The sequence below is a fragment of the Cibotium barometz genome, chromosome 1 (assembly GCF_041138505.1).
Source record: "Cibotium barometz isolate CiBa-2024 chromosome 1, ASM4113850v1, whole genome shotgun sequence".
Classification (NCBI taxonomy): domain Eukaryota; kingdom Viridiplantae; phylum Streptophyta; class Polypodiopsida; order Cyatheales; family Cibotiaceae; genus Cibotium; species Cibotium barometz.
Window position 1 is genome coordinate 39,489,721 of NC_141046.1, and position 13,388 is coordinate 39,503,108.

A 13,388-nucleotide genomic window follows, 5' to 3' on the forward strand; every position below is an offset into this window, starting at 1 on the left:
TCGCCTGATCAAGACAATTATCTTCGTAGAGAGAGCATTCATTGTAGTCGTGCATTTCAACAGCCCCTTACTCTATTACAGTCATAGTACCTTTCTACCAAAGTAGTCATATATGCCCCCCCCCCCTCCCCCCCCCAGAGAAGAGACTTCTTTTTTAAGTATGAAAAAATATACAAAAGGGAGATTCCAAACCAAAATAGGTGGAGATCTCATTTTGATCAATCAAGGAGTTGTTCACCGGGGCGGGGTTGCCTTCAGAATTTGCTAGATTCAAGATACGCCCCGCCGGCACAGAGATTGGACAGTGCATGGGAGATTATTGCTAGTATTACAACTTATCCTCCCCGCTATGAGTTGGGGCATGAGTGCATTCACCTGGAAAACCGAACTGCAAAACTTCAAAATCATTTTCAAGGAACTCCAAAAACAAACTGACAAAGCCTGTAAAGTTTCTAGTTGCAAGATGGTTAACATTTGCACTGATTTAACTTTTTATCATTTTATATGCCAATAGATTTTGATTAAGTGTAACACGATACAGGGAGGCTCTTGAAACATTAGGAAAATTGGTGTTTTAAAACTGCAATGTAAAATAATTTTACCTTAAACTCACTTATGTAATAAGTTAACATTTGAAATGTCAACAAAGGGGCCAAAAAGCCCTAAGACTTCACAATTCCTTAGGTGGGCTGTAAGCAAAATTGTTGCACCAACAATTTTTCTTGCTTTTCTTTCTTCTAATTTATTTTTATGCTTGTATAGCCCACACTTGTGTACACATATACATGTATATAGGTCCTTCTTGTCATTTAAGGTTTCAAAACCTGATGAAATGTTTTCTTGCCATTTCTTGCAAAGCATATCTGGTAATGTAATTCATTCGCTTGAGGCCACCAGATTGGTGCGGTGAGTCAGTGACCAGTCCAGACTCCATTGTTCCCCATCAATCATTCTCGGACTCCCCCCCTTCTCTAAGCCCCTTTTCCGATGGTCTATTCCCTCACAAGCCAGCCACATGTGCTTGGCATTCTTTGTGCTTGTGACTCACAATGAATGGCCTATGAAGGTCTGGTATAGTCAATGTTGCCTCAAAGATGATAGCTTCCTTAAGGCTCCTGAACGCTTTCTTCTAAGCAACGATCCATTGAAAGGCCTTCTTCTCAATTAGATCATGCAAAGGAGAGGCAATATGAGCAAAGTACTTGATGAATCTCCTATAGTATGAGAACAAGCCAAGGAAACCACTGACCTCATGTATCAAACACAAATCTAGCTAGTCTTGTATTGCCTTAAGCTTTAAGGGACTCATGCATAATAAGTCCTTGGCACGATGCGTCGTAACGATTGGAACATCACTTTCTTACCTTTGATGTAGAGCTTATGTTGCCGAAGCTGCTCAAACACAATGGCGAGATGTGCTCGGTTCTGATGCTTCTCCATCATTGAGAAAAAAAGTATACCGTGGAAGAAAGTACTTATAGACTTATGATACTTCGTGAAGATGTGGTCCATTGTACGATTAGGTGTAGCCGGAGCATTGGTCAACCCAAAAAGAATGAACAAGTACTCATAGAACCCAAAAGTGGTATGGGAAGCTGTGTTATGCACATTTTGCGGCATAACCCATGTTTGATGTTATCCACTTTTTAGAGTCTAAAAAACTAAACCGTCCAACTTATCCTGATGGTCATGAATCCTTGGTAGCTAAAACCAATTCCTGATGGTTATCTTTTTTAAAGCCTTGTAGTCCATGCACATACATAAGTGCCATTCTTTTTTTGCCAAGACCATAATAAGCTAAGCTACTGAAGCGAATCAGCCCCTTCTCCAAGAGCTCATTTATCTAAGACTTATCTCTTCCCATTGAGCCTCTGCAAAATAGTGATGAAACTGATGCAAGGAATCCTTCCTTTTCTTGGTTAGAACATCCTCTGGAGTGCTACCTTTCTCCTCCTTGTCTCTAACAAAAACCAAGTATAAAGAGGAGGAACATGTTTTTTTGCCATTTCCTTGTGAGGAATCGACCGTTTCTGCCCCACCAGCATGTTTTGATGTTTCCACATCGTTTCCTTGGCAAGTTCTGGTTTGTAACAGCGTTTGGCTGTTTCTTGTGACTATGAACCCCACTCCTTGTCCACTCCCTTTTCAATGGTAGGAACTCTTCCCAAGTAGATGCCACTCTCCCTTCTTGGACATCCACCAATCACTAGCCATCTCTCTTGGTTGCATAGCAACTTGTCTTTTTATCTTTCATTAGTTAAAAATCAAACGTGCGCCATAAATGCCATGCATCAATGCTGTTGATGATCTCCCACCTTTGACTAGTGTGTGGGGACTAAGACTCTGTTGATAGTTGGGGAGTAGGAACTGCATCTATCCTGCAATAAGATAGTTGGAGAGCCTTCCCTCCTGCGGTCTCCTCTTAGAAGAGGGTTGGGCTGGCCTCTATCGCCGAGGCAACTGCTCCCCAGGTGATAACACATGGTGCGGATGGCATCTCTGTGTTTAGGCAAATACTCCTGTGCCAAACCTGTTGCACTTTGGGACAGCCCCAAAGGAAGTGCCGCTATGACTCTAGGGGTGGCTGTAACATGCACACTGTACCAACCGACCACCAATGGTCAACCAAGTGCCAACAACGAGGCTGTGGTGAGCTAACTGCCTGCCAGAGAAAGAGAGTCCTTCCTTGGCTGAAAGCTGTCCCACAGACGTTTCTAGAAATCTCCAAGGAAATGGGAGGAAATGTGAAATGCCTTGGAAGGCCCAATGGCCTATTGTTGCTTGGGTGCCATCTATCACGTGCATCCGAATCATGCCACCCGTCCTCACTGCATAGTGAAAGAACGTGGTGGTCGGGCTCTCCGAGCTGAAGGGCCCTGCCACTCCCACTCATTGGACAAGCAGGGACAAGCGTTTAGAGGTCGGCTTTCCCAAAGCCATAGTTGCCAAGGGCTATAATGGGCCACCATGGCCAGAGGAGGGTCAATGTGCCACTCATGATCATAAGAGCCAAGAGTCCTCACCTACTGAAGTGAGCAAGCGTTGAAGTCCTTGGTGGGGAGAGGGCCAGTCAGACTTGGGGACCGGGGTTCAACTGAAAAAATGAGCGTGAGCCCCCTGTCTGAATTGTGGACTGCAAAGGGGATATCATGGCAAGGCCACAAGGGGTATGGCTGAGTCGATGGTTGTTAGGTTAGGGTTGCACAGAAAAGAGGCACACAAAGATGTACATCAGCAAGCACTCTCAAGAGAGAGAGATGGTGATTGATGCTCACACTAAGAAGATGAGATACGATGTGTGCAGCAAGAGAGTTGAGTCTTGACTCCACAATATCAAAATACAAATGTGGTGTCCTTTCACACCTAATATCCAAGGGAAAAAACCCAAAGGGAGAAAAGTGTCCTTGGTTAGCCCATGTTCACATGTGGCACTACTCATAGCATATGTGGAATAACTCATAGGGGGGTCTGCTAGTCGAGGGGTATGGCTGAGTCGATGGTGAGGGTAATTTGGTCTCTACCGCGGATCCCATGCAAGGCATCTGTAGAGGGAGTTTCAAATCAAAGGCTGGCGGTGTCTCTCCTCATGTGTAATTAGAGGCAACTGAGAGAGGCTAGGCTTGAGGTGTCCCCAAGCTTTGATCAAACTGGTTGCAAAGTGGTCCTCAAAGGAGGATCTGAGACCACGAGAACGGGCCTCCGTTAAGATCCATTGCACACTAGGGGTCTAGGGGCCATCGAGAGGGAGGGGGGGGGGAGAGGGGGGGGGGGTGGGGCGAAATCCCTGCAAGATGCTAGGACTCACCACTTGGCTAAAGGCCTCGAACGACCAACTTGCCCAACAAGGTTGTGCTCTAAATAGTAGGATCAATGATGCCACGCCACCACGATGACGAGTTTGGATAATCACCTTGCGAGCTACGTTGGCCTGCACGGGTGGACCATTTGTCCTTGCCCAAAGAAAGTTCATGACCAGCCGTTGCACCTGAAGGATGCCCAACAAAAAGTAATGTACTACTACTGGAGGTGCAAATCTCGCATGGGTAGTGTCAATTACAAGATGGGAAAAGGGATGCCAAGTAATCCCACATGCAAAGGCAATGTGGAAGACGAAAGGGCATATATAGTGCAAAGGGACCCCTCCTATCTTGAACTCCCCCAAGCTTGTTTTTTTTGGACAATTGGAGGGCTGGTTAGGCAGAGTGGGGACCTACCTTAGCATTTGAGAGCCTCCGCAGGCCCATGTGGATGTGTGACTCCAAGGGTGCTAGCGACCCTCGCAGAAGGGGCACACTGGGCACAAGCCGCCAAGCTCTAATGTGGTGTGGTATTGGACACATCATGGGTGCTGTGGCAACTCATATTTGCCAACATGGTATCAGAGTCCCGATTCATGGTCCTGCGCCACTTACCTCCATGCTTGATTAGAGGGGGTGTTGGAGGGAATTGCAAGATGGAAAAAGGGATGCCGAGTAATCCCGCATGCAAAGGCAGTGTGGAACATGAAAGGGTATGTATAGTCTAAAGAGACCCCTCCTATCTTCAACTCCCCCAAGCTTGTCTTTTGTGGAAGATTGGAGGGCTGGTTAGGCAGAGCGGGACCTGCCTTAGCATGCAAGATCCTCGGCAGGCCCATGCGGACGTGTGTGGCTCAGAGGGTACTAGCAGCCCTTGAGGAAGGGACACACTGGGCATATTTGTTGGCCAGCCGCCAAGCTCTCACGTGGTGTAGTATGGGATACATCATAGGCAGTGTGGCAACTCTTGGTTTCCAAGAACCACATGGTAGCCATGAGCACCTCCTGGTTGGCCACAACCACGTGGCTAGTGAGGGATAGCCGGAGAGGAGTTTCTTCCGAATGCTCAAAAGAAGAGGGGCAAGCTATTGCTCAGGCGAGATTTCTATCTCCACCTGACATCCCAAATATTTGACCAGGGTGCTCTTGGAAATCCACTGAAAAGACTCGACTGGGTGCCAATTCATGGTGGGTGAAGATCCAACCCAAAACCACATGACTTGTGCCAGTTGATTTGAGCACTTGAAGCTAGAGAGAAGTCCTCAATGGCAAGCCCAAATATCTAAAGATTCCCTTCTGCTCTTGAAAGGTAGGCGGTTGTGTCATCTGCAAACTCATAGTGAAGAAGCTCCTCGTGGGACCTGATGGGGAGAGACGAAGGCCGTGAAGGCCAGAAAGCTGCTCATCACCCAATCTATTCTTTCTTAGGCTTTTTTCAAATCCAAGAGTAGCACTGCCATATCCTCCTAGTGAATACGAGCTGTGGTGGTTGCCTCCAAGCAGGTGAAGATGTTATCCAGGATGCCCCTATGCTGAATGAAACCGGCCTGGGGCAGGTTTGATTTGATGGTACAAGCTAAACTCCTCAACTTGTGGATCCCGTCTTTGTGAATTGTGATGGTGGGGGCTTGATAGATTAAAAAACCTGGAGTGGTTCTGTCTCTTACCTGGGTCCAGAAAGATGCTCGGGCATGATAGCGGAACTCCACCCTCCTCTCCTCAGAATCTCTGTGCAGGTTGTCTCCATCTAGGACTGCAGCCAGGCACCCGGGGTCTGCTCTTGGAGGCACTAAAGAGAGGCAAGGCTTCTGTGAAGGCTCTGCGGCTGCTCCTGGAACAAGATGAGCTGTGTCCTGGGCTGCCCTTTGGAAGAAATAGGTGATCTTATCAAGACCAAGGTTGAGATCCAATGCAGTTGAGCCCTGCCTGAAAGAGAGAGCTCCTGAGATCTCTTGATCTGCGTGCCAGTTTGGGGATCTTGAACCAAGTTCTCTGGGACGCGGACACTCTGCTTGTCACACGATAGGGGGGAGGGGGGGGGGGATCTTGGAACAATAGACCAACACTTCAAATACACAGAGCATGATATCCCAGCGGAAGAACAATATAAAATACAATAACACCGCACTGAGCCGGAACAGCTGGCCCACCGTAGGAACAACTTTATTCACAGAGAAGCTTTTACAAGATACCAAGGTGCGGGTGCAATCAGCACCGGATTTTCCACAAAGCATCAGCACAAATCTTGCCCAAATAAACTATCCAGAGTCAAGGTAGAAACAACACGAAAATCTGTCCCAAAACAGCCTTCAAATCTGCTTCCACAGATATAGATTAGCTTTTTCACATAGCATGTAAGAGACTCTGACCAAGCTCTACTCAAAAGCCAGACCAAATCAAAGCCTCAAATCAGTCCCAAACAATCACCAAAACTGCCCCCAAACAATCCTTGTATTTGACCAGTCATCTTCATTATAGACTGTTCCGTGCAAGGGACTCTAGGGAAATAACTCTAACACTACACGACTAGTGTAGAGAGAGAGAAGCATTCTGTACGACCAGCTTGGGAGAGCAAACTGCAGGATGAAGGCTCAGAGCTGTACGGCCACTTCTGTTGTCGGCAGGTTGAGGACAGCCAGCAGCAGCAGAAGAAGAAGCGCTGCTGCTGTACGACCTGCAGCTCTGCAGCCAGTCGAGAGAAAGAAAAAGAGAGATCATTCTGAACCTGTAGGCAGCCAGAAGAAACAGTAGCCCCACGGCTGTCGGCCAGCTCAAAGAGAAGCAAGAAGAGAAAACACTCTACTGATGCTGCCCTGTACTTGAGTGCATCTCTCTAAGAGCAGCCAGCCCCTTTTCCTCCTTGCCCTCCCAGCCCCTTTTGATAGTGTCGGCCTACAAAAATAGGGCTTTTCCTTTTCCTTTTCCTTTTGCCAAAAGTGGCCTTCCCTGCTAAAAATATCCAAATTTGTGCTTTATTTAGCCAATCACTCTATAAATGACCAAACTTGCCATCTTTAAAAATATCTCATAAAAGGTGAGCGCCTAGGCTTTTATTGACTTTTTGGGCTACAAGCTGTCCCGCATGTCCATAAATCCACGCCCAAATAATAATATGTCCGGCCAAACTTTAATGATGTGTGAACACACCGACTTATAAACATTATAAGTCACTTTATTGAATAAAATCCCATGCTGCTCATGCTGTATGGCCATCTTTCAGGCCAAACCATGCGAGTAAAATGCTCTAGCTTTCTTCTGTGGAAAATCCCCGTTCATACCCTGGTTCCGCTTAGTGTGTGAAACATTGATCAAGACTGATGAAGGGACCAAATGGTGACACTGCTGCCTCTCTGGACTCCAGGGATCCTTTAGGTAAAGGAGAATGGGTCCTGATATGAGAGAGTGGTGCCTGTAGTAATGCCAATCATGCCTCTGCCACTGCAAGTGCACTTGTCCATGCAGAATCTGGCAATACAAGTGAAAGGTTCATTCTGTGCATCCTCCCGTCAGATCTAGAGAAGTGGAGGTGCCCATTGATGTGGGCCGTGGATAGATCTCAAGCTCCAGAGTTTGTCCTATTCTACTTTGGAGGGCCCCTTCTTTTTCAACCCTCCTTTTCCGGCAGTCAACCATCTTTGCTGGTTCCAGTTTCCGGCCATCACTCTCTCTCCTACACTCTCTCTCTAGCGCGTGCGCGCACACATACATACTCACTCTTACACACACACACACAGAGCATGCAAGCACACTCTAACACGAGTGATGTAAAAGGTTTAAACTCCCTGAGCAAGATTCGAACCATAAACCTCCCTCTACCAAGCCTACGACCTTACCACTACATTAGACCACCTCGGTGCTCTAGCGTTGTCGAAAATAAGTATGTTAATGTCTCATATAGCATGGAATTTGAAAAAAAAGTGTTGGAACCTGTCGGAGCCCCAAAAAGTGCCGGGGACGTCAGGCCTGGTATCCTTTCTAGCGTGTTAATAAGACAAGCGCTGGAGCTTGAGATGTATCCCAGTCTGATGAGGTTTTCCCAACAAGAAAAATAGTTTATTCTCTATTTATGATCTCAAAATTTACGGGAGAAGATTTTTAAATACCCCTCGAACTCAAGTTATATGTATGGTGAACCCAGAACAAGCTTACATGTAAAACGTCATGAATCCAATCAAAACTCCCATCAACAGTGAGAGCAGGATTCATAACAGAAAATCACATATGCAGAAAACTCGTATTTCTGCCCATAATTGTTCCTAGAAAGGAGTCAATATTGCTAGACAACTTACTGAAAAGAGTATTAAATTAAGTATCTTATAAATGTACATATCTGATACCATGTAGCAATCAGGTTACTCAGTCGCAGCATTTAGACAAACACTGCCAGCTGAGTCCTGCTACTTTCAAGCTCTAGATTTGGATAAAATGCTACCAAACTATCTTGGGAACCTATGTACAAGGAGTTGTAGATTTTCCAGTAAGCTTCCCGAACCTTTCGTGCTGGATGGAAAAGGCCTTGCAGACAGTAATTGAAAATGACTGCAGCTCCCAAGGCCACTCGCATTGCCTCGATAGCTTCTGTGACAGCATTGATCACATGTGGAGAAGTTTCAAAGATATTGGGCCACACAAAGTTGAGGAGATGCACCAGCACATCTTCACAACCAAGCCCCTGAACTCCAAGTGCTATATGCTTTACTGCTGATGCCGCCGTCTGCCTGTGTACCAGATCTTGGTCTATGAAAGCATCTTGTAGAAGAGGAGCCACAGAGTAGATGTAGTCCCTTCCCATCTCCCCAATATACTCAAACAAGAATGAGAAAGACTTTAGCACCCCATTCTGTATATTCAATTCAGGGACCCTGTATTCATTCATGAGTGCTGGTATCACGGTGAAAGGGGCACACGATTCTGCAACAATCGCAATAGCCACTGTGGTGCAGACTCGATTCTGTCGCTCTTGCACCTTCAAGTTGTTCAAAAGTGTGGCCAGAACGTCACATGGACCGATAGCTTTGGCAATGTACCCGAATGTATTCACAGTGGCCCTCCTGATCCCCTTCTTATGTGCCTTCAACATGTCCAAAAGCTCAAAGCATATTCTCATCCACTGCTTGCCTGACACGAATTCCGACCCTCTGTCAGCGATTCGGCCGACTAGATCTATGCAATTCTCCTGGACTTTCTCATGCCTGTTCTTTAAAATCGGTGCCAGGCGAGGGAGCAAGTCCTTGATTGGAGGAGTCATCTGTGTCATTCCAATCACATTGACAATAGCCTTTAGGGCACCCAAGATGGACCCTAGAACTTCAGGGAACTCTTCTCCTAAGTACTCGTATAGCACCACACCAAGATGACCCATCAAATTCTCCTCCCCACATTGTTTCATGATAGGTGCAATCCTAGAAATAAGATCAGCAGCTTGTTCCCTGACTTTTGAGTCCTTGTTGTTCAACCGCCACTTGATGGTTCCACATATCTGGGGCAAATAGGGCTTGGCATGCAGGCCCAAAGCATTCACCACCTCACCAAAAACATTAAGCATCACATGAGCACTATCACTCTTTTGCTCCTGAAAGGCATACAAGATTCCGTCAATCAGTAACTCTTCCAGACGGAAACCTATGCTGGAAGTCCCAAGGTTTGAAACCACTTTCTGTATAGTCTCCATCACCATTCTCCGGTAGCCTTCACTATCATCTTTCAGGTCTTCCACAATCCTTTCAACAATATGAGCTGCACCTACTTTATTGGAAATCTCCACTGTGGTCTCCACAACCTCTTTATAGTTCCTTTGGTCCAAGGCCATCCTTCTGGTCCAGAAATTTTGAAAGAACTCTGGGAGAATCTCATCCCTGATGTATTCTGCATTGATCCCCCCCATGCTTACGCACTGCTTGATCACTTGCAGCACTATCTTCTTCATCTCTTCATCCGGAGACTTGAACTCTCTGATTAAATATGGCATCACATTACTTGTACAGAGATTAGCATGCTCTGCTTCCATGAGAGGAATGATGAATCCTATTGCCTTTAGAAAAGCAGCAAGGACCTTTCCTCTGAGTAACTTCACATTTGTCAAAAGTGGCTTCAGAACCGGAGAAAAACTCTCTATGCCATATGGGGCCGCTGCTTCTGCAAGCGCAGCAACTGCAAGGGCTGTTATAGTCTTCACCTTCCTGTCTGCATCTTCCAGACCGTGCTCAATAGCTTTCACTAATGAGCTCAAATGTGGAAGAACGGCACATCCCATCAGGATAGCAATTTGCTGCACAATCTTGATACCTGTGTGTCGAGCTTGCCATGATTTTTTACTAATGCAGACGGCTTTAAGGAAAGGCAGCAGTGCTGGGATGCCCAAAGATGAGGCAACCACACTAAAAGCCCTTGCCGTAACATTCCGAACATACTCCTCCACATGATCTATATCGGGTTTCATCGCAACAATCATGGCTGCTAGCCCAGCTGCTTTGCTAAGATTTGAGATGATCTCCCTCCCCTCCACACGTGCATAGTAGTCCTCATCAAGTAACATAGGCTGAATAACCACAATGATTTTGTGCACGTATGGCCCTACCAAACCGTCCAGTTTGTACAGCACCCTGTTTATAACCCTAACAAGAAGATGCCTTTCTTGATCCTCAATAGTAGGGGAAGTGAGCACTGGCAGAATCTGATGAAAAAGAGGACCAGCACCAAAGTCTCTGGCTTTGTCGGTCAGCTGCCGCATAGCAGACTTCCTTTGTGAGGGATTACCACTCTTCACCTTGAAAAGCAGCTTTTGAATCTTGCGTTCCTTGTGCTCTTCTGCTGACAGGTTCCCATCGTCTTCCTCCGAGAGAAGAGACCCAAAGAACTGATAATCTTCGGGTTTCATGAAAGGCAGATTCTTTGGTGTTTGTCTGAGCACGTCAAACTGTTGATGCCTATTTTCATCGGGAATCTCATAAAATGGTGTCCCCACCGGTGTTGGGGTGGCTAGGAGCTTTCTAGCCGGTGTTCTGATGGGCACATAGGAGGCAGGTGGCTCTAGTAGCTTGTATCCGCTTTGTGGGATAATGGAATCTAGCTCCTCATCCGAGAGTGGCTGATTCTGCTGGTCGATTTCCTTTTCCAATCTCATTAGTTTGTAATTTTCTATGGCCAATTGGAATGATAGTGTGGGTGTAGCGAGCCCTATCCCGCCTGCAGGGGTGATACCACCACCTGACATGTGTGTTGTTGCACCACTCATCATGACAGCCGGGGTTTCGTCCCATCTACACCTCTGCTTCTTTGGGGTCGATGTTGTGAGCATGCTGCAGTGGCATGGCGTGATATCCCACCCCATTCCAGGGGTCACTCCACCACTTGGGGTTGTGCCTGGAATGGGTGTCTCGTCCCACCGGTTTCTCCATGAAGGACGGGGGGTGACTTCGAGGGCAGCATCCCGTCTTGCAGGCTGGGGGGTGGCGTTGGGTGCATCCCATTCAGAAACCCTAAATTTTCCACCGTCACGCTGCCTACTGCAGACATCTTGCTCATGGCTCCTGCCACGCTCGCTGCTTCCAGATTTTACCCTTGTATGGCCACCATCTTCCTTTATCCTTTTTGCATCATTATGGTCATCGCCATGATGGCACATACTAGGACGCTTATGACCAAGAAGCGATGTACTTAACTGTGCAGAGGCAACTTTAACCTCACGCTCTTTTTTCTCGATTAAGAGGCGAGTCTCATGCTCCTGTCTGGCGAGGGCCTCTTCTCGCATAACATCCGCGTAGGTTCTTTGGCTAGGGTTAGGGGTTTTGTCCCCAATGGCAAAGGCATCAACGCGAGTGGGCGAGATAATCCGATTGAGCCTTTTTCTCTTGTACCCGTCTTCCCTGTCGATGACTCTCTGGGGCTTTTTGAAGCAGAAACCCTCGTCTGCAGAGCCACCCCTTGTGCTGGACAGACTGGAGAGAGGAGATTTCGGAGCATTATAGGAGGCGAGCTTCTTTGCAAGCGTCCTCTCTTCAGGGTCCTCTTGATCTACATCGTTCTGTTCGGTAAAGTGCTGGGATCCATCGTGTTTGGCCAAATCCTGGAGTCCATCGTATTTGGCCCTCCGCGATGTTATGGCATCTTGTAGCTTCCGGCTGTCTTCCTGCACTTTTGATATCTCTTCCTCTTCCTTCATCTTGATTGTTAGAATGTTTACCAGAGCAGCAAGGTGGCGACTATAAATATGGTGTTTGTAAGCCGACCCTCAGCTTTTTGGTCAACAATGTTTAACTTTTGCTTTTCTTGCTTTTTGACCCAGATAAGTGCTTTTTTCAATTTCAACTTTAGGAACCTTGTTTCCATGTGTTCATTATCCTGTCCGTGTGTCCCGGCATGAGTTTTATTATGAGAAAAGAGCATTCCAATTCCAACTTTAGGAACCCTGTTTCCATGTGTTAATCATCCTGTCCATGTGTCCCGGCATGAGTTTTATTATGAGAAAAGAGCATGGAGGTCCAAATAGTTACATTCCCTTCCTCTTATATCATAGTTGTCCTCAACTGTGCTATAGATACATGTGTACTTACTCAATGGACTTAAAAACCACATTCTTCATTTAATGTAGTAATATACTTATCTAGCATACATAATTATACTACCTTAGTTTAAAATGATATATACATTTATTTTATAAGTAAGTTGAGCAATGGTAAAGGGTGCAAACCCAAGTTAAGCAAGGTATACCACCCCTTACATATGAAAAAAGCACACTAGAATAGCTCTCTTCTTGGTCTTGAACTCTCCCTACATTTCAACTTTCCCACACATCACTTCCACAATTAGCATAGCTTGCTATGAGCTCTCATCCGATCTCTCTGTTGCTTCAAATCCTCCTTTTTAAAATACTAGTCTTAGTCTCTATTGTATACATTTCATGGACATACATAGCTTGCTATGCTCTCCCATCCAAACCGTTTGTTGCTTCAAATCTTTAAAAAAAATACTAGTCTTGGTCTCTATTATATAGATTTCACATGGGCATACATAATTTAAACCCTCTCTCAAAATGCCCATTAAAAGCATGATTGTAGGCCTTGTATCCCCAGCGTTTCAATTTGGCTTAATACAAAATACTACAAATAGCCAACAGGTTTGTGTGCTCAAAATTAGGAACTTGAATCAGTTGTTGCTGAAGGGCTACTCATCACTACTAGATTTGGTAGAGTTCTATGATACAACACTAGAGGGGAGAGAAAGTGTTTTGTGTGTGTATGTGTGATTTCTATGATACAACATTGGAGCGGAGAGATTTGTGTGTGTGTGTGTGTGTGTGTGTGTGTGTTATGTGTGTATGTATGTCCTGTGAGTTCTATGATACAACACTAGAGGGGAGAGAAAGTGTTCTGCATGCGTGTCTGTCTTATCTATACCATCCCCTCTTTTACTTTTTTGCTATTCTTCAAGTGCTTTAGTTAGCATGTAAAATCACATTAATAGTAAAGCAAGGGAAAATGGTGTCATATGCACCAAGTCTATGGGACAAGAGTGTTTACTCATAGTACCTCATATTTCACATTCAATCTTTTCTTAACTAAATAATCCTACTCTAATTCAACATCTCAAAAG

The 13,388-nt window shown here is 45.8% G+C and overlaps 1 pseudogene across 1 annotated transcript; it reads right to left on the minus strand.

Annotated features, from left to right (window-relative positions):
• Positions 1–7,998: 7,998 nt before the first annotated feature.
• Positions 7,999–11,978, minus strand: LOC147641985 (uncharacterized; annotated as a pseudogene). The gene has a single exon (XR_015266506.1). The product of XR_015266506.1 is annotated as an uncharacterized LOC147641985 (transcript).
• Between the last annotated feature and the right edge of the window lie 1,410 nt (positions 11,979–13,388).